The 27,829-nt window shown below is 38.9% G+C and overlaps 1 long non-coding RNA gene across 1 annotated transcript; it reads left to right on the forward strand.

Moving 5' to 3' along the window:
• Nucleotides 1-557: 557 nt before the first annotated feature.
• LOC122989952 lies at nucleotides 558-27,829 on the forward strand. The gene is made up of 4 exons (XR_006405219.1): nucleotides 558-843; nucleotides 10,881-10,883; nucleotides 19,297-19,305; nucleotides 27,818-27,829. It is a non-coding gene; the product is annotated as an uncharacterized LOC122989952 (long non-coding RNA).

Here is a 27,829-nt window from a genome sequence, read left to right on the forward strand (position 1 = left end):
GAAACTGATTATTAATTAACTTAATAACTATAACCAGAATCATCATATCAACAGCTAGTTAAGGTTGAAGGGTTTTGGAGCTCTTTGCAGAGCAGAGGTTGGCAAAACTTATTCTTGTGCAACAAAAATAGATGCATGTGTTTCCATTAGGGATGTGCAGAGGGCCCAGTATTTGTATTTGTTTCTAATTTATCAATGCTAACTTGCCTTTGTTGCTGAATCCTAAGCATGCTCACGTGTCACTGCTTATTCAGGAGAGTTGAGTGTGTGCGTGCTTGGAGCAGAGAACTACAGGCTGTAGGAGTAGCTCCTGCAGGTAAGAGCATGGACAGAGAGAGAGGAGGGTTACAGCCCTGCTGAAACCACTCTGCTGCAGGCTGAGCCGTGAGGAGAAAAGAGACAGAGAAGAGGGGAACCTCTAGCTTTGTTAGCCTGGGTTCATGGGCAGCATTCACACTTTGGTGCGAACAACCAAGGACTCTGGGGAAATTGAGTTTCTTAAGGACTCCCTTTGTTTCTTAGTGTTTAAACAGGTGGTCAGCCTGTGAGCCCCGACAGTCACCATCTTAGTTTAGCGTGTTAGCATGCAAACATTTGCAAATTAGCATTAAACACAAAGTGCAGCTGAAGCTGATGGGACTGTCTTTAGTTTCACAGCTATTTGAAGAAAAGTAAGTATTGGACAAACTGAAAATTGGCAATAAGATGATCACCTCCAAAAGCTGGCCAATCAGATCACAATGGGTTCATCTGGAGGGGGGCCTTAAAGAGACAGGAGCTAAAACGGCCTGTTTGAGACAGAGGCTGAACTGAGGGACTGTGTAAAGGGTCAATATAAGATAAGTATCTATTGGACTAGGTATCAGGAGACACCCAATGTTAAAGGATTTGAGTAGAGGCCAAATAAACACTGGGACCCTAGTCTGTACCAGTCCATCTATAATTTATTGAGATGATTCAGTCTGGACCAGAGTGGTGGACCAACCATCAGATACTGCCATCCGTACACATCATTAAATGCAGTAATTACTTGGGAATTAGCCAGCGTTAGAGGCATAAGATTATACCTGAGAATTAAGGCTTAGTCAGGATTGCAAGATAATTTTTGTGTCACTGTTGCATAAAATATAAAACCACATTAGGACTGATTTATGTGTGAAACATATTGTACTTATTACAGTTACTTAAGGTTTTCCCATTATTTTTCATAAAATAAAATAGTTTTTAAGAAAATAACTTAACTTAAGGTCTTTACTTGTGTAAGGCTGAGAAATTACACCATTGATTAATTCTTTACCTTTATGAAAGGAGTTTGCTCTTAGCCAGCACAGCACTGACAGTGAAGTCATCTTTAATACTTTGCTTCGGAATCTGCCAGTTGTGTAACAATAAGGCAGCAGTGAGAAAGCTTTGCTGACTTGTCTAGGAATGGGTTTACATGGCATTGAAATGAAAAAGTACAGATTTTTGAAAAAGCTAGTGCAGTAAATGAAAGAGCTGCAATTTCAATCCAATCGGAAATAGTCACTGAGTAACCAACCAGTAAACTAGAAAACTCAATGACTTAAATTGCATCAATTGCAATATTTAGGCGTAAGCTCTTAAGACAGTGTCTGTTCTGCATGTGTGATATTTGGTTCCAGTGAAACTATCCATCAATGACAATGATGGAAACATTTTAGATAAATACTATGAAACCATAAAAAGATGAATGACATGTCATAAAGGTTTAATGACATTTCATAGGTGCCATACAGGCCATTTAATCGCCGTTTAATATTGTTATAAAAATCAACCTTTTCTAATGAGCACATTTGTACTGCACAAACAAATGTGGATGCCAGTGACTCAGTTGTTTGTTTTCAGAACAACAGTTTGGCTTCATTCATCTGCATTAACCCAGACTAACATAATTATGTAGACTGATGAAAGACCAGCCACAGTGTGTATGTGAGAGAGAGAGAGTGGGCGGCCACGTGGGTGTATGCATGCATGTAAGTGTGGCCAGCTGTATCTAGCTATGATGGAGGGATACGTCTGGACCTTAATTGGAGAGAGAGCTTCATGGAAACTTTTCAGCGCTTGACAAATACCTGATGTCGCCTGTGGATAAATCTGTTGCTTTAGTTATTTGTCATTAAGAACGTTCATTTATTTCACAGTACATTTCCAACCTGAATCGAGCACATGTATTTACCTGCATACTTTTAAAGATGAACTCTCCTCACCTGATATTACTTGTGTATTTTCACAAACTGTCAGTTCGCTCGCCCCAAATGTCAACCGTGTAACAATTTTCCCTCAGTACATCAAAGTCAGATGATAACAACCTTGGCTGCACCCCGTAGTCCTTGCGACCCAGTTTATATCAGCGTATTTGATGATTGCAAAGATGGCAGCGAAGATACACCCTCACACTTGAGTGACTGGTACATATTGAGCTGTAAAAAGGCCAGCAGGCTTGTCCTTGGATCAAGGCACTGGTCCATAGTACTTAATGGCACGTATACCCTTCCTGGCTTTACAGTGTGTTTGCGAGGGAGAAAGTGTTTGCATTTTAATGGTGCCTATAACTTGTGAGGAAAGGAGCGTTAGAAGAGGTGAGTGGAGGAAGGTGAAGGATGCTGTTAATGCCAGAGGTTCAATACAGACACACTCTCAGCGGTGGACAAAAGGTTTCTTGTTCTAACAATGAGTCACAGCAAATGTTTTATCAAAGATCAGACACAAGGGTAATTAGCTCTGACATTACATTTAGCTCAAAAAGAGGTTGTCAGAAGTGCCAAGTTGAAGCTATTTCCTTTTTCATATTTTCACATTTTCAAACAGGGATGACTTAAAGGTTGCTTTCAACCAAAAAAGAAATGTGTCTTCCAAGAGACAATGTCCCCAGTTTCTCCTGATAACCTTCCAGCACCTTTGCAGTTTTCACTGGAGCTACTTTCTACTAAAGAAATAGAAAAGGGTTGACAGTGAAATCTGTCAAAGTAACAGGAACATTGAGGGTCTAAGGATAGAGGATGTTGTATTGTAGAGACTGAGGCACATTTGTGAGTTGTGATATTGGGCTACACAAAACATGACTTGACTGATTCTGCAGTGAGAAGCTGCTCAGTGTCATATACATATGTCAATGCTGTGATCAACACAAACACAATTCCATTCACCTCCATTGTATAGACCGTTTTCACAGCAGATATTTTGCTTTGTCATGGCAGGAAGGACGCAGGTGGAACTAATTCTGTTGATCATGGCTCAGTTTTCACCCTTTCAGTGACCCAGCTTATATACTAGGGTTGTTCCTGAATACAAATACATTATTCGGCAAAGCACAAATGTGAGTTTTTTATGAGTATCTGTTTCATACAAATATTTTAAAGATTATCTGTTTTCGGGGAAAAAAAAAACATGTTAAATACCAGTGCACAGGTCGGTTACATCACTATCTCAGTCTCTCTCCTCTGCTCCACCGTCATGTTTATCAGCAGGTCTCAACGAGGGGAGTCACATCCACCTGCTACATGACGCACATTTCCTAATTTGGACATCACTCCTAGAGATGGGGGTGTTCCCCAGAGAAAAAGCTACTGACGCAAATGAAGTGCTCCCAAGGGAACACTTCATGAACACTTATTGTAACACTTTAATTTTCTAAAATTAAAAGTGTAATAAAAACGAAACTTTTATTCAAATACAAATACAAATAATTTTGTTGCCTGAACAAATACAGATACAAATACTGGGCCCTCTGCACATCCCTATTATATACTGGGGTTCTGGAACTGGTTCATCTGAATTGAATGTATTTAGTATTATTAATATTAACTTCTAATATATTAATATGATTAATTACACCTCTGCAATCCTTTTCTACTGATACTTGATTGTATGGTTGATTAGTAGCTGTACTGCCTCCAGGAAATAGTGATAGGCTCTCACTAAAAAGTTCTAGCCATATCGCACCTACTCTGCTTTTATATGTTACCAAACTAATTGGCAGCCATATAAATAGAAGCATTACAACCTTAAATAGTGTTACAGTCTCACTCAGTAGTGCGTGACAAAGTTCATGTTTAAACTGTGCAGGTGGTGACTGACGGACATGTTTGCCCCTCGAGGCTTTTAGCGTAGCTGTAACTGCTCGCTGCAGAGATCGTTCAACGCTACAATCCTGTATACTCGACTCCACTGCTGCTGATAACACGTCTTGTACTTTGGAGACACTCACTGCTGCAGTTTGGTTGCTTTTAATGCATGTTAGCGTTAATAAATCATTTCACATGTTGATTTAAATACATTGTCTCCAGTTCATTCCTTATTCCTGCTACTGTCATTGATACATCATACATACAATTTTAATTGATTTTTGTTTATTTACTTATTACACATGCAGCATCAACACTGTTACCACTAAGTTAACACTTGATTTCACAAGTTGTCAGCCTTATAACAACCTAATATTTTGGGATGAGGCCTAAACTGATTTACTACCTCTTGATGCCCACATATCCTGTTAGCGTAGCACTGCAATGGTTTCAAACACTTCATGCTGGGAAACTCAAAGTACTCTAAATACTCAATATATTTAAAGTTAAACCTTAGCTCAGAGCTTCAGACTGATTTGTGTTCTCTTGATTTGAAGCCAGTCACAAATACATTAAGTTGAAGCAAATTTTAATAGCAAACAAAGTGAAGAGAAACACTACTGGACGTCAACAGATGCAGCTTTGTTCCATCAGGCCTGAAGTGAGGCTAAGAAGACTTATGCATGTGATTTTTGCACTAATCCCAAGACTCCACGACCATGACAACTGGAGAAATATTCAAGAAAAAAAATGAAGTTGCTAGCAAGTTCTAAGTGAGTCTGAACAGTCACCCAAACACATCCACAAAAACACACACGGACAGCTAGCTACATCTGTGAGCAAGTGGGGCAAAAATTAGCTTCACATTCATTCTGAATTTAGAAAGATTTCAGGTAGCATCCAGTTTAAATGCTTCAACACACTAATTCTAATCTATACATGGTTTTTTCTCCAGGTAAAATGATGTTTTATTCAGGTCTCGCTGTAGCTGATGATTAAATAATGCAGTGCTGATGCACCTTGATTCAACCTGAGCACAAAGTAGGTATATTAAGAAATCTTGTCACAGTGAGGACAGAACTAATACCACATGAAGTGTCATCATTATCTTCTTTTGCACAGTCCACAGATATACACTGCATGTGTGACCACTTGTGTATACACATTTCATTCTAAGGACATCAGACGGGAGAGAGAGCCAGACTGTCGTGTTACAAATAGATTCACACATTTCGTTCCTGGGCTTCTCATCCAAATCCTCACTTCTCTCTCTCTGTTCTTTCACACTGAATAATTTCCCTCCTCTGCTGCCCTCAATTAACTGTTCTCCGCTAGTTTGACTTTTCATATCCTGTATCCTTTCCATATATACATTTTTGCATAAGTGATTTGAATTAGTGCTCATATTCTGACAATTTAAATCTCGGGAGTGTGCTGCAAAAACAGACTGACTATTAATTAGACTTAAGTAATATCCTGGTTTGAGATGCATGTCTTCATGTGTCAGTCTCACAAAGCTGCGTTATTCTTCATCATCTATGACAGCATTAATTTAGTGTTCTTTTAACACACACACAAAGAACATGGCCAACTGAGCATCATCATGTTTTTAGCAACAGAAGGCATATTATTCTTTTTGTGTGTGTGTGTTTTAAAGCCTCAGTTTACTTCAAACAATTTTTCTTACTTCCTGAAACAGACAATCCGACTCTCACACTGGTTTTATGGGGGCGGTTGGCCAGAGGTGTGAAAGTAGGCAGGTTTTTTTTTTTTCCCTTCAGATTTTGTTCTTCTCCTTCAAGCTCCGTTACTTTACACATATATACTTCTGTGACTTTTCATGTGTATAAATTAGTGCTTTTGGAAAGAGACCGTTTGAAAGCGTGCACCATTATTCCCATTTGTACGATTCATCACATCTCGCCTCTCTGTGAAGGCAGATGGCATCCTGCCATCAATGTAGCATTTCAGAAAAACCTATAAACACTTTGTGCGGATGACACATAGAGTAGTTTGTTTGAAATTTAAAAATGTAGGCATAGTAGAAAGACTCACAAGTACAAAATATACAAACTTACCAACCGTTACTTGCTCTACAGCATGTTGTACATTACTCCTCTTGTGCCGATGCCAATACAACACCAATCCTTCTCCACAGAGAACTGGACTTGTCTGAATTTGCTGCTAAGGGTGAGCTGCTTACTGATGTTTAATTTATGTTTTCTGGTAAATGACCTTCAGGCCACTTGACATAACCAAAGTGCAAAGGTGCCAAGACAAATTTAGCTTAAAGCGGCTAAAACCAACATATTTATGACAATGTATCGGATGAGAGGCGTCGCCCATAGTGATGAACTTACAGAATATCTATCTATCATATATTTCCTTGTGCTTTGGGAAGCAGTGATGGACATTTTGATGATGGAGTGATGAAGTCATTTATAATACCATTAATAGGATCATTCCAGATTTCATGAGGGCAGCATAAAACAAAGTGAGTCTTGCTCTGGATCTTGGCATCCATCTCTCTTCTATCCCTCATTTCTCTTTTTTTTTTTCCATTTTCATTACCCAGATTCCTCTTCTTCACCATCATCTCTCTCTCTTCCGCTCTTTTTTTTCATCATGGCCTCCGTCACAGCAGCCCGCACCGTACTTGTCAATTCCCCGGCCTTTCTCGTCTCTTTCTCATCTCCTCTCTCACTTCTTTTCTCTCATCTTCCCCGAGTGGTCCCGTTTCATTCAGCTCAGATTGAACCGATACGGACAGGTTCCCGCCCTCTTTAGCTGGAGGTGGTCACTGCAGAAGCTGACTGGACCAGAGGGTGTTTCACACAGTTACATCACATATTTCAAAAGTGGGCTTTATTGACCTGCTGCTGTATGACTGACGAGATGCTCTGTGTGGAGGAATAAAAGGATTACAAGAATAGGCAATGAATGTCTGCATTAAGTATCTGCATGTCTGTGCAGATATTCTCCATATTCTTGCATCCCACTGGAATCACACACATACATACATTCCTTTGACCTTCAACTGTGAAATATTGTTAAAGAAATGAAGTTTTAGTCCTTTAAAAGTACTTTTCTGCTGTGAGAAGAAACTCCGCACCTCTGAAATGTTATTTTCTTGAGCTTAACGTTCTTTTTAGAGATAATGAAAACCACTAAATTTGAAAATAAGCGCTTTGTCCCCAGTACTGACAACCTTTCATTCCTCTTCATTTAATAGGGCTGAACATGGTAAATAATTATAACAATTATGTTGCAAAACAGGAGTGGAGGAGGAAAAATATTTCCTTTAGTTGAGTTTTCCACAGGCTGTACATTAACTGTTATAATAATAATAATCATAATAACAATGAAGTCTCAAGATTGACAGGATCTCACAGTAGCATTAGTAGAACAGTTATCATTTAGCTGGCTTGGTGTTTTAAATACTAATAATGAATTCACAGAGAGTGAAGTCCATTGATGTGTTAAGACTTGCTTATTAAGACGGATACGCAACCATATACTCACTTCTCTCCATTATCTATCTATCATCTGTTAAACCTGCCTTCATGCTTATTTTACCTTCATTAATGAAGCCATGATGAACAACGAGATGAGCTTAATTTATCCGTCTGCGTCTCGCTCACGATATCCTACTTCCTGCTTTAATTGGCAGCGTAGAGGGTTCAACGTGCCGCTCGCATTAATGCACGGGAGTCAGTGTGCACGTGAAAGGAAATGTATTGTGTAAATGTTTTAAATGAAACAAAAAAAAATCCTGACAATTTCCTGTGTAATACCCACTGCATGTCAATATCTTAAAGAAAGCATATTGGCAGTGATCAGGAGGCACCTGCACATCTGTAAAGTCTTTTCAGGCACTGTGTGACAATAATTACACACAGAAAGACAAAAAAACACATTGCAAACACAAAGAATCCGCCTCATAAGAATCCTTGAGTGATCTGGGTGAGCAACACATACTTATTTACCCTCTTTTTATCTTTGAGGAACAGCTGTGAAGAGTGTAATTTACTCGTGAATGTATATAAACGCCTTAATATTTCATGATACATCACCGACTGCCTTTGTGCATATATAGCTAAAGTATGGTTTCCCTTCTGTTAATTTACACCATTCAACAATAAAGATAATACATTGCAGTGTATTACAGTTCAGCCACAGAGTGCCTGTTATAACTCCGGCCATGAATGAGATGCAAATGTGTTTTCAGTGTGCTGGTAAAACTCAGAGAAGGCGACAACAGGACTCTAAACTATACTGGATACGTGTCTCCTGAGGAGCTGACTGCTTGAAGACGCTCCGCTTCTGAAACGCTTCCAGTGGATATTGAAAAAGCAACAGAGCCGTGACACGACTGGAACACGACGCACACACATATTTCTGTGGAGTTCTGTGTTATAAGTTGTCTTCTTGTTGTTTTTCTCGTTGTTTTGTTTCTTTTCAGCATCATTGCGCAGTTTTTTCCTCTCATAAAACTTATCACGTCGTGTTCCAGAGGATGTTTCCTACAACCTAACAACAGGATTGGAATCATAAACACTATATTCCTTCACATTTGAAACTTCAGACCTTTAAAATATTACGAATAGTAGATTCTAGTGATGCAGTGTCTTGCAGCAATACATTCAAAATTAACATGGAGCTACTAGATAAACATCTTTTTCTGCAGGTTCAACTTGTGCAATTATACCAACAAAGGAATAAAAATGTGACCTGCAGTGTGTGGATATAAAAATGGCTGGGCAGAAGCACTCTGCAGTAAGGCTGGATGTGATCTTTGAAACTTTCTTTCCAAGTTGTGAAGCCTTGTTAAAATCTGCTAGTGGTCTAGTGAGCCTACAGCTTGTTACAAAGTACCAACAGGGATTTTATTGTATATTTTTTATCTTTGCCACAGAGGTTATATTCTTGGTCTCATCAGTTTGATAGTTGACACAGTATCTCAAAGATGTGATTCCAGATTTCAGTGAAATTTGGTGGAAAAATGGGCCAAGAAACGAGTAGTTTTTGGTGATAGGAATCCAAGACTAGAGGTTTGTTTTTTTAAAGATCTCTTCACTTTGAACATTTTAATTTAGTAATGATATCAATAGGAGGTTAAAATATTAAATCACCTCTCAGTATTGTGTAAACAGTTGAACAACACTACAAACTACAGCATCCAAAATGACCTTAAAGGTGTAAAAACACCTCTCGAACAGTTTAAACAAAACTGGAGCATTATAACTTTTATGAAGGTATTAAACTACATTACCTTTAGCTAGGTGGACCTAATAAACTGGCAGCTTGAATGAACTTGAATGGGGAAAAAAAAAAACCTTGTCTATCCAAAGATGGCCAATATACCGTTATAACTTTTATATTTTGGACGGATCAAATATTTATCTGATAAAAAAAAAAGAAAGTATAAAAGCAGACAAAAAGAATTAGAGTTTGATTAAAATTCCAAACCATGGTTGGTGGTTCTAGACAAATGTTGAAATGCATTTGTCCCCAGTAGACAAATGACATTATGGGCCCTATCTTACGCCAGGTGCGTGACTGGAGCCTGGAGCTTTCAAACACATCTCCTGGATTCCTCAATAGATCAAGGATGGAGATGGCACTTCAATCACATGATAAAAGACGGTTATACATGGATCTTTATATCTTTATATTGTATGTAGAATGGATTACAGTTGAAGTATCAATCACTGCCTTCTATCACATTTATTTAAACTCAGTTAAATGACTTCAGGGCCTCACAGTGACAGTGTCCTCCATGCAAAATCGTGCACAATTTGCCACAATCAGTGAGTGAATCAGGTCCATTTACTGTCCACTGCTTTGTGTGTTCATGTCCTGCAGGCTAACGTTTGGCAGCCTGATTCTCTGCCATCGCCAATTTGGTGTTCTTGTCCTGCTTGACCGAGACACACTGCGATGGGCTGTGACAGCTATGTTAACGTCGTCTCCTGCTCTTTGATTCTTTTCTGATTCTTTTTGCTCTGCTGGAAGGGATGAGTATCCATTTGTCAATTTCTTCATGTCAGCGTCTTTGTGTCAATATGTGAGTGTATGTACAGAGACAGCAGCAGAACAGTACCAGACATATAACCATTTTCTTGATTGCTGTGACGGAGAGAAAAATACCTGTGAATAGACCTTTGACAATGTGTTGACCTTCAATGTGTTATTGTGTTCATGTGTGTGCGTCGTCCCTCTCTGTGATCTTCTATAAGACAGTCATACTGTTGACTGACATGGTTACATGTGTGTTCTGGACCTCACTACTCCTTTTTTTCCTGGGAACTTACCACTAATTTACTCATTTATACTTACTAATGCTTACTTTTAATTACTTATACTACTTACTGCTTATACTTATACATATTTACATACCCTTCTTTGTTTACCTCTTTACTTAAACTGACATTTATTTTTGCTCCCCACCATTAAATTGTACGTACATGACGCAGTGGTTTCTACCAGGAAGTTATTGGAAACAAACATTTTGATTGGTTCTATAACCATGCAGCAGTAACACTTTGACAAAAAAGAATGTTTGTCATGTTCACTGTGATCGATTTCACAACTCAAACACATTTCAAGTCGGCGAATTAATTGACAGCAGGGCTGTCCCTTTTCTTTTTTGATTACTTTTTTGAGTTGGAAATGGAAAACATGGAGTTCAGTTGAATTAGTTCAAACACATGTAGCCTGAAGTCAGAAAACAGCCTTTGGGTTTGTGCCAGATATGGTGCTAAAACCAAAATGCTTCAACAGATTACTTTTCAGATAGTTTGGAGTCATGATTATTTGCTCAACAGCAACAGGAAATGCATTAGTGTTTTTAAAAATGCACCCTGCTGGAGCAACAGCTTGTTTCATACTTGCACTGAATTTTTAATTTGAACAAACCATTACTAATCAAATATTTAACTTTTCCCACGTTGGAAAAATATATTACATTTTGAATAAAAAGTGATATCAAAAATATCAAGGAAAGCAAGGAGCATGAGGAAAGATATCTCTAAGAATAAAATTTATTTCTTTAACTACAAATCATATGTACTCGCTGACCATTATCAAATGAATGATATTATTATATATACATTTTTAGACTGACTCTTAAGAAATCAGGACTCATAGACAAAATACCTTGAATAGATGGAGTGTTTTGACAGTGTACAAAAATAAACTCTATGAAAAGTATGGAAATTAGGCAAGATTTTTACATAGAAATGAATGGAAATATCTAAACACAAGACTGTATCATATGATATAGCCTGTATGTATATCTGAATGTTTTCAGATAAACATGAGAACAGGGTGACAAGCCTCTCTGTAGCTTCCTGTCAGTGACTTCAGAATACATCAAATGTGCTGAGAAACATAATACAGTTATGTAGTTGTGTACCATTCAAGTCACAAGCAGCAAGGCTTTTGTTTGTCCTTTGTTGGTTGTCATCTGCTTTGTCCATGAAGCCCTGAACAGCAGCTCTCCTTGCTTACTATTCATCCCCATTCTCCACAGTGAAATGCTTTGTGGGTGGGAGACAATCCCTTTACATTTTTATGGCTTTTCTCTAAATGATAAATCAATTTCCCAGACACAGAAAACTATGTAAAAATCATAAATTAGGTTTCTTTATCATTCTGAGAGGCTGATAATAATAATAATAAAAAAAAAGTTAAGCACCACAGGAGTGAAGGCCATTACCATACGTAATCGGACTGAATGGGTTCCATCAGACTGCTTATCTGCTGTTAATTACCACTGTAATGGAGTAGAGGAAAGGAATCACTCTGTTTCTTCTCTCTCTACGTGTCCTCTGCTCTGCGTCAGGCGTTGGGATGTCGAGAGATGCTAATACGTACCAATTTATTTGAGATCTATTCTGTCCTCTCTCGGTCATAAGCAGATATACATCAGTTTGTTGCCCTATTCAAATCTGTCAGATAGTGAATGCAGCTCTCCGTCTGCGCCGTGCATCATAATTAGAAGCTTAGTCACTTCCCAGAGCTGCACCGCAAAAGCCTGAGATTTGACAAAACACCAGTAAGTTGACATCCAAAAACTACACACATAAAGTGTAACAATTCAGCTGTGCTTCAGATTAAGTTCAGTCCTGTCTGAAGCCCAAATTCTGGTGGAGTTGTTCTTTGCGCTAAATATAACCACAGCTCACTGTCACTTTGCATCATGTGTAAAGTCTTATTGACAAGCCAGTACTGTTAACTGAGGCCGCTGCACTGCTCCTCCACTCTACCAGCTCTGCATTTAACTCTTGTCCTTCTCCCCCTCTTGTTCTCCACCCAAACAGCTAGAGGTGGATGAGAATGTGCAAAAAGCCTATCTAAATGCTCTAATAGTCCCTTATCCAGATTGTAACTAGATATGATTTAACCTGATTACATTTACACATGGTATTAATATGTGTCTCCAGTGTCCACATTGAGATCTGACTGAGATCCCATCAATGCAGCCAGGACCAGTTGTAGCTGTCCTCCACCAATTGCTTAGCCACTGCTGCGTAAATGGCTCGGATGCAATATGAATTTTTCTTGTACACTTTCGTCGGACCAAATTGAAAGCAAACACTTGTGCTGTGTCTCAAATCCAAGCGGCAACCTCAGGGGTTGAAAAATGAAGCCAATGCGGAAGTGCCAGAAACTGCAGTTCCCTGAATGGCCACTTGTGGCTGGCTCCAAAAGCGAGTCAATCCCCAGCCATTCGGCCCGCCTCTTTGCCCATTTTTGATTGGCTGGGAGTTAGGCAGAGTCACGCACTGCCAAGATGGCGACGGCCGGAGCGGCTCGCTTTGAGCTTCAAAACCGCTCTTCAGAAACCAACGGGTGACGTCACAGTAACTACGTCCATATTTTCATACAGTCTATGCTCAAATCACATACTTCTGTACTTACAGTTAACATTTTGTGTGCATAAGTGCATTCATACTGAGAAGTATGGAAAAATGCAGTGCACTGTGAGTACCCGGATGGTGCACTCAAAACGGTCAAAAAGTTGAGTGTGGAACTATGGACACTTCTCGCCCTCAATAGTCAGCATCTTGGCTATGTAGCGGAAGGGGAGGGACCACTTTTCAAACTGGAAATGGCAGCCAGGTGCGTTGTAACTACGGTGAACATCGCCACATTATACAAATGTAAGTTATACATGTTTTTTTAGGACTAAGCACCACTATGCTGTTGTCTGGTATAAGCCAGCAGTAAGTTTTTTTTGGGTTAATTTAGCAGTCTGTAATGATTTGGTAGCTCGAACGATAACATGAATGCTAACGCTACCTAATGCTAATTTGCAATAGTCATTTCCGGTAAGTGCACAACGGCTGTGTTTGATTTGGGACAACACTACTCTCTCAAAATTCACGCACTATGCCATTAAGTACACAGTGTACTACATGAAAGTGTACTAACAGAAGTATGTGATTTGAGACACAGCTTTGGTTTGGTCTTGACTCCATCCATGAGTGTCTTGAATATCCATAGCTTTCTTGCTGCTTTCCTGCTAGTAGCTTAGTTCGCTAACTGGTTAATGGCTGCTACGCTGGTTTGGAACAGTCATGTGTGATTACATTTTTCTGCCCACGTAGTTATTGTATGTGGATTGACAACGCAATTGCATTTACGTTTGTGTTCAATGTGATCACTGTGCATCCCTGACCATCTCTGCAATGAAAAGTCATTGAAGGGCCATATGCTGGTTTGAATCTTTAAACCTTATAGTGTTGATTCATTGTGTTTCTCTAACTACTGTATGTGAGCCCAGGTTTGACAGTGGTCATACATACATACAACATGTAACATTCAACAAGAGTTTTTTTTAGAATGTTGTGGTGTCAATAAAGAGCATAATGAAAGAGGAGGCTCATTATCACATCATCATTCTAGAACCCAGTGTACTGTATATGACAACATCATTCTGGTGGAACTGAGAAGTATTTCTGTCCTTAGTGAACACAAAATCTCAAGTATTGTTCAACAGCTACACCTGTTACCTGCAGCTAAAACTCCAACTAAACTAAACTACAAAACAGATCAACTATGTATGACCACCTATCTGAATATACACCCGCCACAACACGGACAGAAGATCGAGCTCCAGAAACTTGGTAAAAGTTTTCTCATTTGTCAAAGACACTTGTATTTTCTCTGAACTTTTTTATTCAATTAAGACATCGCTCGCAGAAGTCAATTTAATTTCTCATATCTAGTAAGACACATTGAAAAATACATCTCTAATATTAAAATCATTAAAGGGATGATTTAATGAATGCAGCAGGCAGAAAAAGTGACATTTGCTCTGTCACATAACTAACCAAGCATGTGTGGAAGACAATGACCCAAACTTTACCCTAAGCTTTGGCTTAATAATCTCACCCAAACTCAATTAAACCTGAAAGAAAAAAAATATTGATGGAGCAGCATGTCTGTGGAAATTAAGTATAAATATTTAAAAAATAGTACCAAAACTTTTAATAATCTATAATACGGAAAGTTAAGTTTTGTGTGTGATATGTGTGACTTTGAGTTGTTGGCTGAGTTAACACGTCACACTGCTGAGTAGTGGTGGAATAAGTATTCACATCTTTTACTGAAGTTGATGTAAAAATAAATGACTTTTGAAACTCAAGCATTCAAAAGTTTAAAAGTAAAATGTACTTAAGAGTATAAGAAGTACTCAGTTCTCAGCAGAATGGTGCCTGTTATTCCTATATATTATAATGACTGCACTAACATGTAAACAGCATTTCCATAATGTAGGTGGTTGAGGTGAAGTTAATACTACTTTGCATACTGTTGGGTAGCTAACAATGCATAATTTTTATAATCTGACTGTATGTTTTGTATGCAAACTCATAATCTGCACAGTAACCGGTATATACAGCTGTCATATCAATGTAGCGGAGTAAAAAGTACAATATTTGCTTCTGAATTGTAGAAATATAAAGTAGAAGAAACTGAAAATACCTGAGTAAAGTACTGCAAAGATACAGTGTATACACGTAGATACCACATTGACCACTGCTAGTCTGGGCTAAGACGCTTCTCGCAGCCTGGATGTGGCATTTAAGTGTATAAATACAGTACCAGGCAAAAGTGTGGACACATTTTCTCATTCAATCGGAAGTTGTGTCCAAACTTTTGACTGGTACTGTATATGCATGCTAATGTTGAGCATGTATAATCTTCTCAGTTTAGTGGTAGCATGTTAATGTTTGCTAATTCGCACTAAACAGAACATCTATCTGAGGCTGATGGAAATGTAATTAGTTAAGAAGGTAAGTTGCCTAACCCTAACCCTAAGCCCTAACCTCCAACCCTAACCCTAACCCCAACCCCAACCCCAACCCTAACCCTAATCCTAACAGAAAATTTGACCTGATTATGGCAAGAAATAAAAAGTCAGATCACCAAAGTTACAACAATTCATCCTACATGTAAGACATGTCTTGTCAGTTTATTCCATAGTTGGTGAACCAAAAAACCACATTGGTGACCACATTGTCAAAGCTCTGCCTCTCTTGTATCTGTTTCTATCTCTGTATCATTGACTTTGAATTGGCCAAAAATAGTGCTCTTTCTCCAACATAAGCCCAATTAGCTGGGTGTAATTGGTTGTAACAGTGAACTCTCAGAGCAGGAGCCTGTGACTCTGTCTCTCTACTTTCTTCCTTTCATTTATTTTTGCCTTTCCTTTGGTCTTAGCTCTCACTTGTAATACTGCTGCAACCTTTGCTTGACACCACTTTTTTTTTTTTTTTTTTAACCTCCCTCTCTGTCTGTCTCCGTCCTTCCTCTCTGATATACAAGGACAGGATTGGTTAGAGTGAGGGAACGGATTTCAGAGTGATGCAGATGAATAAAGACATCAAAGACATGCGCATGAATATATAAAAATAAGCTGAATATGGATGAAATCCTGTGAGAATAGAGGTGGGGGGAGCAGAGCAGGAAACAAGAAGTTATTAGACACATTATATATACTATTATATCGATTGGTTTTCTTATTTCACGAAACCTGACTTCATCCAAACAAGTTTATTTGCCTAATGGTAATCATAGCTGCTGTAGTAGTCTGAAAACAATGACACATGATTGGAGTCAACAGGCAGCGGAAGCATCAGGCTTTTTTTGTCGCTGCAGAATAACACTAGTGAAAGGAGCTTTGATTGGTACTGTAGGATTTTTGATGGAATTACCCTTACAAAGCATGGTGACCTGCAGCACTGAGGTGCATATAGAGTGGCAAGATAAGAAGCAGTATCAGTTCCAGAGCTCAGATGTTCTGTTCATACACTGAATACAAGGCACACATCGTACAGGTGACAAGGAGACACAACATAGACGGTTAAAGTGACAGAACCAAAACAAATAATCCAAACTGACTCTTGACAACATAAAATTACAAAAGGTATTACAAGCCATGATGTGCTAGATAAGGAATCAGTAATGTAGCATAAAACATTATTTAACAGAAGAACCTCAAGGAAAATAATACTTGTCTTTATACAGCAGGTGTGAGTTGTCTGTTCAGTGAGGGGCAATATTTCAGTATTTTAGTATGAGATGGCTGCTGTTGTGGAGCAATTACCTGTGTAGTTTTAGTAGATTGGAGTCCCCCTCTGTGTTTTTCTTCTTCTTCCTTCAGTTGGATGTTGTTTTTTTCTCTGTGCAGAGTGATGAACGTGCAGAGTTTGTTTTTTTACATTCATCTGCTGAAAGAGGAAAGTTTCTCTGAGCTCATTGAAAATCCAGTTTTAAGGGGCGGGTCTGTGAGCAGGATTTGTGACATCACAACTTGCTCGGAGCCAATCGTAGTCCAATATTCAACTTACACAAATTTGATGTGGAAACTTGAAGCCTCCATCGCTGGGAATGAACTTTATAGTGAAGGAGGAAGCATCCTGTGTCCAGTAGTTCAACTTTTGGAATGAAATATATTTGCATTTTTATAAATTCAGGATTTTCAATCAGGAAGAAGGAGGAGATGGAATTTTAAGCTTTTTAATGAGGTGACTGGACTTTTTTTTAAAAGAAAAAAACATATCAGACACACATTATTATTCCAAGCAGAGTATTTTCTTATATATCTTACAACATGTCCAGAGGGGATCTTTAAAATTCCAGCTGTAGTCTAAAGAGATTAGTAATAGTATTGATCATGTTTGAGATGTAAAAGATCTAATAGCAGGAACCACTAGCACTAGCCTGATAATCAGACTGAAGGCTGGAACAGGCAAGTGTGCACAGAGGTCAAATGCAGCAGGAATTATATCAAACAAGCAACTTGCAAGCAGCTCATGTTTTAAGTTATTAAATACAAAAATAGTGATTTATGAGCTCTTTTATTTTTGTAACTACACTTATAACAACCTATATAGCTGAGTCACTCTCAACCACAGTTGTTGCCCTTTTCACGGACATATTTCGATTGCTGTTTTTCATGGATGAAGCAAGGTAGCTCTCCAGCTATGTCTTCCTCATATCTAACCTTGCCTACAAAGCTCTGATGAGTCAATTGTTTCTACAGTTGCCATAAAAATTGGATTTTGTGGGTCAGAGCTCAGGAACAAGGCTACAGTAGCACAATAATACTATTAAGTAAGAACTGTTTTTTGTGTGGTGACCTTCCTTTTTTCAACTGTGTGCAGTGATTGCAATATAATCCACTGGTGGTGGAGTAATATAACATTTGCTGCTCATAATCTGTCATAGTTTGTTCTCATGAGAAAATGATCTTTTTGGTTACAATGTCCATAATAGCTCCAATTTCAAAATTCTCTACAGATATTTTCGAGAAAAACTTTTATCAAATGAACACCTGTTGTCTTGCACATCTGAATTAAAAGAAATATTGAATTCAACTAAATAATACACACATGGCAGAGCACAGACAAAGTAAATAAATTGAAAGTTAAGGAATTATATGTAGAAACACCTGCAAATGTACAATAGAACAGCAGATAAAACAAGTCTGTCATAACTACAAAAGCTTTTCTTGTATTTATTGTAGTCTTGTGTTCCTTCGGTACAGTCTTTGAAAGATAACAAGCTTTTAACCCTTTGTATCTCAAGGTAGCCTTGAAGTGAGAACTCTGCCTTTTTTCCTTTTTTTTTTTTTTTTTTTTTCCAAGATGAAACAGAAAAAAAAAGTCCAAAAAGCGCTAAAGATGGAGCGAACATGATTGTCTTTCTCCTCTGTACCTACACGCACTCCCATTGAGACACTTACATGCTCCTAAACATGTTTTATTCAGTGCACATGGAGAACCAAGATCAGTAAACATGAAGAAACTGTTTGTGTAAAGAGCACCATACAGCTCCACAAATCTGCAACTCTGCCATTATCCTCTGTTGAATTACCACAGCCTCGGAGGGCACACTTGAACGTCTCATTATGCCTGATGGTGATAAAATGTCTGTGGATTGCTGTAGAGGGAGCTGAGGGAAATGAAGACGGTGGAAATTCCATAGCTTTGAGATGTAGTTCAGAAACAACTGTTCTCTTGTTTATTTTATTTTATATTTCTTTGGGGTAATTCTCAGAAAAAACTAGTCTTAGTATTTTGTAGGTAAGAAGGTAGATGTTATTCACAGGTAAGCACATGTTTACTCAAGCTTATAGTACGGGGAAATGATGGAAATCTTGATTTTACACACACTAAAAAGCACCATCCAATTCTAATAACTGCAAATATAACTGCTGTCATCCAGTTTTAATCAACTATGGCAAGGGATCCCATAGACATTCAACAACTAAGCCAAGATAGTCTGTTATTTCTGTTGCAGGTTATAACTTCAGACTACACTAATGCATTCATTAGTTTCTGACTCTGGGAAAGTGGGAAAAACAGTAAAATTCCCCAAAATTATTGTATCTCTGAACTATCTCTTTAACCAAATCACATACATTTAGGCTATTCTACGTGATCTCCTTTTGATAACTAATGTAATAAGTAATGTAATATTTTTTCACTTTCATTCACTGTGCTTGCCCTTAAACTGTTTGGAGCCCCCCTGGGGAGGCCCGCCTCCCACTTTGAAAACCTCTTAATTATGGCATCTAACAGCAGGCCTTACCTTCAAGTGATGTCGCTACAAACACTTCTGTCTTTAAATGTGGTTTGACAAGAGTTTGTTTCAAGCACACGGTTAGAAATACCCAGCACCAGTGAATTGTATCCAGAGGAGGCTTGTCTATAGAGGCAGAGGAGGTTGCTCCTCCTCTATTTTTGAGAGGCAAGAGGGAAATCAAAACATAAAAAAAGAGTAATTAGTTGAAATAAACCATTACAAAATCTCGTCAATCATAGAATTTCTGATTAAAAGGCTTCAACAGCGACACCTGCAGGGCAGGCAAGAGGAGAAAGGACAGTGTATGTGAGGTGGTGAGAGGAGAGTAGAAGAGGGCGGGATCTCTTATATCAATTTAATGTACTTCATTTTTATTCATGCTAATCAATGACTGGCCAAACCACGTAAAATGTTGCTGCAAGGGAGGATGTCCTCCCTAACCAATCAGCAACCAGAATACAAAATTGACATTGCATTGGTCCAATGACAGTTTCCAAACTTTGGAACTAGAACATCTTTGATTATCTACCACTGTAGTACAGTGACAGATTCATACATGAGCATATTAGAAAAGAAATGATAACGTGCAACTTGTGAACTACTTCTAAACTACTTCACTAAAAAATTACATTTTATTTAGGCCTTCTCAACAGAGTCGAAATGGCCTGTTTTCAGATTTACGTTTCCCTTTTTTTTATCAAGCAGTGGAATAGATAGCTACTTACGTTAGCCAACACAACAGTTAGCTTGTTGTAGCAGCCCTGAAGGACTGTTAAAGGCCCCATGAAACGGATGTCAGAGTGCTATTTGATTCCGCATGTTAACATGTTTCGGGTAAAAACATGAAGCTAGGGAGGGACTTGTCATGGATATTGATTAGCATTTACAGTAGCCAATAGCGCTGAATGTAAACACATACACACATAATGTTACTGTTTTCAAAAGAGGACAACTAAAAGGACACACTCAGCGAACAAGCATTTGTGTGTGTGTCACCTTTCAAACCAGAGTTACAAGGTGCTTTACAAAGTACAATATCATACAACATAGGCTTAGGGGAGGCTTTGCTAGGGTGGAGGTTAGCCATCAGCTCTGGCGTTAGCAGTTAGCTTAGCTGTTAGCTCCACTAGCCATGTTGTGTTTTTAGGTGACCAAAATGTTCCACTTAACTTTCATGAACTGATAACACACTGTGAAATAGCAGCAGCTACGCCTATACTCTGTAAATCTGGGGTTGTGCCATGGTTACGTTACGTTGTCAACATTTTTGTTAGTTTTGTGTTTGTTTTTGTCAGTTTGGTAGCAACTTGTCAATCTCAAGGTAGCCACACCCTAAAGCATACCCTGCTTTTTTGTCTATTTTACTCTAAATGGGGCCATAATTTACAAAATAAACCTAATACTATATTAAAGAAGACTTGAAACCAGTGATTGAGACTATAAACTCATTAGGAAAGTGTTTACTGAGGTTTACTGAATCAAGCGAGATTGGACTTCTTTTTGCAACCAGTGGGGTCGCCCCCTGCTGGCCATTAGAATGAATGCAGGTTTAAGTCACCTCTGCATTGGCTTCACTTTTAATACCAGGAGCTACCTGTTATTGACAGATACTTCATCTCTATGAAAGACAGAAGAAGACATCAGATAACATGAGTCAGATGTAGCTTCTCTCTCTCTCTGTCTCTTTGGTCAGTAATTTCTTCTCTGATGGTTAAATGTCTCTGTGGCTGTTGTGTAAATTTATCTCCTGAACACTGAACAGTGAAGCTGTTGAAGAGTTACAGAGAGCTGTCTGGACTCACATGGAAAGAACCTGATTCATTTGGAATTCATCCAGTTTTTAATTGAGTGGTTGTTTTTGCAAGAAGTCTGGCTGCTTGCTCATGAGAATTTCTTCATTGTTTGTTTATAAGCTGAGACATATATTGAGTAATCAGCTTAAGGTAAATAGAATTTATTTGTTTAAATACTAGAAGCAACTAGAATAACAAGTGTTAACATGTCAGCTTTGTAGACTATATTTTGTATGTCGTACATATAGATGAGAGTGTGTAAGTCATGTATTTGATACATGCATTAATACTTTTTGATCTGATTTTATCACAGACCGTCGGCGTTGTCAACATCGGACTTCTGGGGCTTGTTGTTTTTTTATATGTTTTTTGACTAGCCCTGAATCTTTCTGACAGAGGAAAAAATCTATAATCATCAGGAAATGTAATTAATTTAATTTCTGACCACCCCCAACCCTTGCTGCTGCCTGTGTGTGGATGTAGTAGAGACTGAGGGAGTGGGCGAGGCTGGATAATGTCCTCTTGTATACAGTATCAGTTCATCTGCAGCCCTCTTTCTCTTGGGTGGTTTGTGTGTGCTCATGTACTCACCTGTGCTATGACATGGAAGCACGGTGTGCTATGCTGCTTCCGCTTCATGTGGTCTGTCGGCTGTGGGGCTCACACAGCAGTTACAACACTACAAAACAGGTGAGGTCTAAACAAAAATCCCACTAGCAACCGTGCTGCCCCTAGATTTGCCACTGTTTTTTTTGACTCATAGCTAAGCAAACCTGACATTTTTACTGGAGAACATGGCTAAGCTAACATTACTGGTACATGTCAATAAGCTATTTAGTGTATGGTAACAGCGCTGCCTGGATATAGGCCTTTACACACTGGACGCGGTTTTTTCATGCAATTAATTCACACGTCAATATATTTTTTCGAACTGTTGTTTGTGTCATGAGTACTTTCACACAGAACTCGAATATTACGAGGCGAAAAACTGACGTGATTTTTTTTTGGACCCAGGTCGATTTTTCTGACTTTTCTCACAGCGAACAAAAGCATCAACCAATCACAAAGTGTAATCTGCACAGACAGCTGTTTCTTGTGAAGGCCCACGTGGGGTGTTGAATATCCTGCTGTGTGTGTTTTGAACATATTTACCGTATCTATATTGGTTGATCAGCTCCCAATCTGTCTGAGAGCACTGCAGGCAGACAGGTAGGTTCACTCACTACGTTGGGCGGAGAAATAAAGCCAATGAATCAATACATTGATGTATCATGTATCATATGAATCATCAACATGTATTTATAAATACAAACACTGTGGATTTCTTCCCGTGGAGCCGACATGCAAACTGTTTTGGTTCAGTAACTCCCTGCTGTCAGTCAGCCTGGTGAAGGCAGTTTGTCCTCTCAGCTTCCCAGGTGCTGCAGCTGACAGGCGGCTGCTTCTGTGGACATGAGACGCTGAACACAGGTCGGAGATCATCATCATCACTGGAGGATGATGTCAACATCCTCCAGTGATGATGATCTTGTCCTTCTCCTCACTCGACAAAAGAAGAGGAGAGCGTTATATCCGCTCAATCCACTACGACTCCAACCTGTGTTAAGCGTCTCTGTCCACAGAAGCAGCCGCTGGACAAACTGCCCTCACCAGGCTGACTGACAGCAGAATGAGCTGTTGCAAATTCCTTCGCAAATTCGTTTTTCTATGTTTCTGTCGCAAATTCGTATTGCTGCCAGTGTGAATAGTTTTGATGCGACCTATTCGCAGGCGATTATTTCGCAATTTTGTGTCGTTTATTCGCGTTGCTGTGTATGTGTAAAGGCCTTATATCTGGTAATTAGTCAGCTAGCTAATGTCATCTGCTGCATCGTTTAGCAATATTTAAGTATGTAACATTATGCTTCCTTTGTTTGATAGTCAGTGGTCATCATGTGCAGTCCATTCAATTTCAATGTATTTTGCTTTATAGATTGATATACATATTTTTTGCTAAGAAGGGAGAGAGCAGACTGGCAAGAGAGCAGGGACCACCCAAGAGAGGGTTAGGCCCAGACCTTGTTGTTGGGACTCACTTAGGAACAGGTTTGGTTATTAGCAATAAGCAATAATGATCAAATTATTAATCATTAAAAATCAATGCAATTATTATCATGGATTAATAATAACGGGAACCACCCTGAGGTCAGGGACCAATAATCAAACGGTGAATATCGTCTCAAAAGGGGTGTTCATCCAACATTGTCAACATCTGGGAGATATTAACATTACCGGATGAACAGTAAAGGTTTGAATTTGAGCACTGACTCCAACACCCCCCCTCCAGCCAAAAGTGTTGACTCTCACAGTCTGGAAACACACCCTGCTACCTCGGACCCAAGCTAACTTTGTATTGGCTTCAGCTTAAAGCCGTGGCTGTTGCTGCTTGATCGGCTGCAAAGTAAGCAGACAGAAAGGTTGACAAATAAGTAAATACAGTAAACAGTTGCATAGTTTTATATCAGTGGCATCTTTGAGTCAGTTGAACACTATATGTATGACATATTTTTGACTACATGTACCTACAGTGACAGTGCAGCACTGCTGTAATATCTGTAGTTTTTGTTAAAAACAAGCATACGGCTCTTTACATATGCGCGTAGCTGTATGCCAGCATGTGTGAATATTAAGTATGTGTGTGTGTGTACAAACTTCAGTATCTGGTAGCAACTGTATCAACACACACAGCTCCATTGACAGAGAACAATAATTATGAGCATCTGTGGGCTGAAGCCTGTAGACACTCTCATCTCCATTAGCAACAGCAGGGGCTATTATGGCACACAGGCAAAACATCATGGCAGCTGTTGAGATACACACACTCTCAGCACTGACACAAGATACCGTAATTAGCCAGCCGCTTTTGCTGCAGACATCTAACTCCGTAACACACCACAGTGCTACACCAAAATCTGTAGTTATAAGATGAATGCTTCGCAGGATTTCTGCTTAATTATATTGTGCGCGGCGAGACATGGTGAGGGGGTGGAGCAAAGGTCAGGAGCTGCGTTCAGACCAACATCATCATATCGGAGTCTCTGAGCTGCCGGAGCTGCTTCCCTCAGCTCCATATATGATTTAAAAGATCTTGTATGTACATGTTAAAGACTGATGCGTCCGTATGGCTTCATGTTCAAATATTTATTCCACATGTATCTGACATTTTCCATTTCTTACAGCAGGTTACATGCGGTACTCCATGTCAGACAAATAACTGTAAAGGAAGACAGCTCACTCTACATGCTGTCAAGAGGTGAAGAGTAAAAGCAAAGTAAGTGCTTTGACCTCCAGCAGAGAATACAGACCACACTGTGTGCTAGTCATACAGGGCGCTCTATATCTCTTCAAGACCTTAAAGGGTGTATTTACACACCTGTTTACAGCTTCACCATCAATTAAACTGGAGGTGACAACAGAATGTGCGTATTAGGCCTAATATAAGGTCAATAGTGCTCTCTATAGTAAGTTTGACTTCCTAAAGCCTTCTCCATACTGCCAGGAATACAATTCTTCAAGAAATGGTAAAGCCTTAATTTAGTTCTTTGGAAAAAAACCTAGTCAGATTTAAAAATAGTGAGTCTGAAAATACTGAGATCAACTTATGAAATACCCACCATGTGTTGGTTTGTATTTGTGGAATGTAAACTTGAAACTTTCTTCACAGAGGAGACAAAGAATAAGAGTAGAATACAAAAAAACAAAAACAAAACTTTTGTCTAAAGCTGGTTGGAGTGTTTTGATATGTTTGGTGTTTCTTGCATTGAAGGTCTGTAGGGTCCCCGTACGTGTCAGTCCAAAGGTATGTTCAACTTGAATTAAAAAAAACATGTTTTTCCCATTTTCGTCTTCAAATGGGCAGTTGGAACCAGAAAACAGCTTATTTTTTGCTTTTATTGTTCTATCTATATTATCTGCCCATACTGCATCTCAAGAGATAGATAGATAGATAGTCACTGGAACAGAACTGGAACTTTTTCTAAGTTTATTAAATACCTGCAGTAATCCTCCTGCAGCAGAGATGTGCATAATCAATGAAGTTATGCTTCTGTGCCTTGTGCGTAAATGCGCACAGCGTCTCTGTTAATGGGGAGACGTACTTATGGTTTCTGCAGTGGGGGAATCGCTGCAGGTATCTAATGAACTCAAGCAAATATCTTTGAAAGTTTCAGTCTTTTTAGTGCCAAGTTCCCTCTTTTTGTTATGATCCTTCAACTGTAGCTCAACAGGGAAACGCTTAATTAACATTAACTTTAGATCCTGACCGGTCCTGTCGGCGTGTCTGGAGATTTAAATAATCTATGAAGTTACGCAGCTTCCCTCTTTTTGTTTCCCTGTACAGTGTTTCCCTGTTGAGCTGCAGAGGAAGGATCAAAACAAAAAGAGGGAATTTGGCACTAAAAAGACTAACGATGAAAGATGTCTGCTTGAGTTTATTAGATACCTGCAGCGATCCCCTGCAGCAGAAACTATCTATCTATCTATCTATCCATTCATCCATCTATCTGTGCTATAGCCAATCATAGCCAATGACAATGTTTTGAGATGCAGTATATGTATGTATTGTTCATCCTTCAATAAAAACAAGTTAAACACAGCTTTGGATGGAGCATACATGGACCCTGTAGGTTTGGTGTGGCTGATGCGGGTGTGCTATGGATATTCCACAAACAGTGTTTAGCAGTTTACACAGCATTACCAGCTGTGACAGCCACATGGCAAACAAATCTGTTCCCCCTCTGGTCAGGATGCACAGACTCAGTAGGTAAAATAAACTAAAACTGCAGGAGTGTTACTATACAAATCAAACACTGGAGGAAAATACCAGAAATGTACCGTTAGTTAAAACAGAACATAGTTTAAAAAAGATAAAGTAGGGTAATGTTGTCGGCACTTAGTGACAGAGAAATCTCATAAATGAATTGTTTACAGAAATATTTATAAATTGTAATGGTATTTGATTAGACATACAAAATTAAAATGTACCATCAGATTTCAAACAGGTCACTGTAACGTGATTAAAACCTACCACATTCAGCTACTTCTGACCATTTTTTATTCTGGCACTGTCACCAGAAGATGAACATCCCACTTCTAAATCCCCACCCACAAAGCTCTGATTGGTCTCTTGTTTTTCCAAGTCAAACAACTACCACTTACTTCCCTGCTTCTCAGGGAATTCTGGCTACAAAAAAACTTAACTGATATGAAATAACATCATGTTTAGCTCGAATGAAAGTTCATGATATCAGTATTTGATAGACAGCTCATTGTTTTTTACTGTAAATCTTGTGATGTAAATCTTAAAGTGAGTCTTAAAGGTTTTAATCTTTCAAGTCTGCAGTTGTAAATATTAATAAGCTGTTAGTCATTTGGTCTGCAGCCCTTTTCCAGAAGGTAAGTGATCAAATGGTCCAACCAGCCAAAGAGATTTCTCACTATCTGGCAACCTGAAATGTTGTTCTTAAAAATGCTAACAAAGGATCCATCATGAGCCATTAATAAAGCCATTAATTACAATGTATAACTCATTATGAAGAGTGCCTCATTAGAACAGAGTACAGCCATAATCAATGTTATTAGTTATAACGGTGCTTTTTTTAATGACAAATCTAAACGTCTAGAAGTCAAGACTGTCAAGACAAGAAAAAAACAGAAAAACAAGAAATCACTCCATTACATCTTGATCTGACAGACAAATCAGACTTTCAAAAAACACACAGTCAAGGATCTCCAACATAGCTGCCGTGTAGCGTGCTGAGTCCCCCTGAAGGACTCGGACGATGTCGTGTCATCTGAAAAACCTCGCCGCAGACGAGGACGACAAAGACAGAAACATCAGAGGACTCAGGTGACACGTCCCATCTAAATGTCAGCCCCTACAAAGCGCTTTAATGGAAGAACTTTGTTTAGAGAAGCCGAACAGTGCGATCAGTGGAGCAAACGTAACACGGATTACACACACAAACACAAACACAAACACACTCATGTATTAATGAGAAGATGACAGCGGAGTCACTCAGGCCTTCTGTGCTGCGCTGCATCTGTTCAGATTGAATTGCTGAGTGTATGGCGACACTGTACTATTACATAACAAGAAGTAAAGTATTCATGAAGAGCATACTCCAGACACCAGACCTACATACTGAGACCATTTAAGTGTTTCTTCTTTTTCTTTTTCTCTTTGCTTTCACATCAGCCTTTCATTCATCCCTCCTCTTCACCTTGCTTCATAATTTCCCTTTGCGTCATTCTTAAAAGTTATGTAGTGAAGTTCGAGTGCTTACCAACAATTTCAGTTCTGAATGTCCTTCGCTTTATTATCTTATTGCTTTTCTTTTAGGTCAAGCTGTAACCTATGGACAAAAGGGCAAATATCAGGTTAAAAGAGAAAAAACAAACAAACATTATTGAGTTTCTGTGATTAGTTTTCCTAACTGGAAGCAAAGTTGGCAGCCACATTCAGGCACAGCGCCAGAAGAGTATTGGTTTGAGACACTTCATCAGCATTTAGTCTGCAGCCCTTGAACCGAGACTCTTGTCTGGACCAAAAATATTGGAACCAAAAAAGAAAAAAAGCCAATTATTATAGCTTTTTATAGGGTAAGCATTTTCTCAACAATAACAACGATGTAGCAGCAAGGTCAAACTACATAAACAGATGTTGTCCACATTTTTCATCCTGCTAGAGGATGCAGTGTAATGGTCAAAGTTAGAGCTATTTTCTCTGTGCTAATTCAGGGTCAACAGAGGCTCAAATGCTGGGATTTAACCAGATTTATCACTCCAAAGTTATGTTTGCAGTTAAAACTGTGA

This window comes from Thunnus albacares, chromosome 10, assembly GCF_914725855.1.
Source record: "Thunnus albacares chromosome 10, fThuAlb1.1, whole genome shotgun sequence".
Taxonomy (NCBI): Eukaryota; Metazoa; Chordata; class Actinopteri; order Scombriformes; family Scombridae; genus Thunnus; species Thunnus albacares.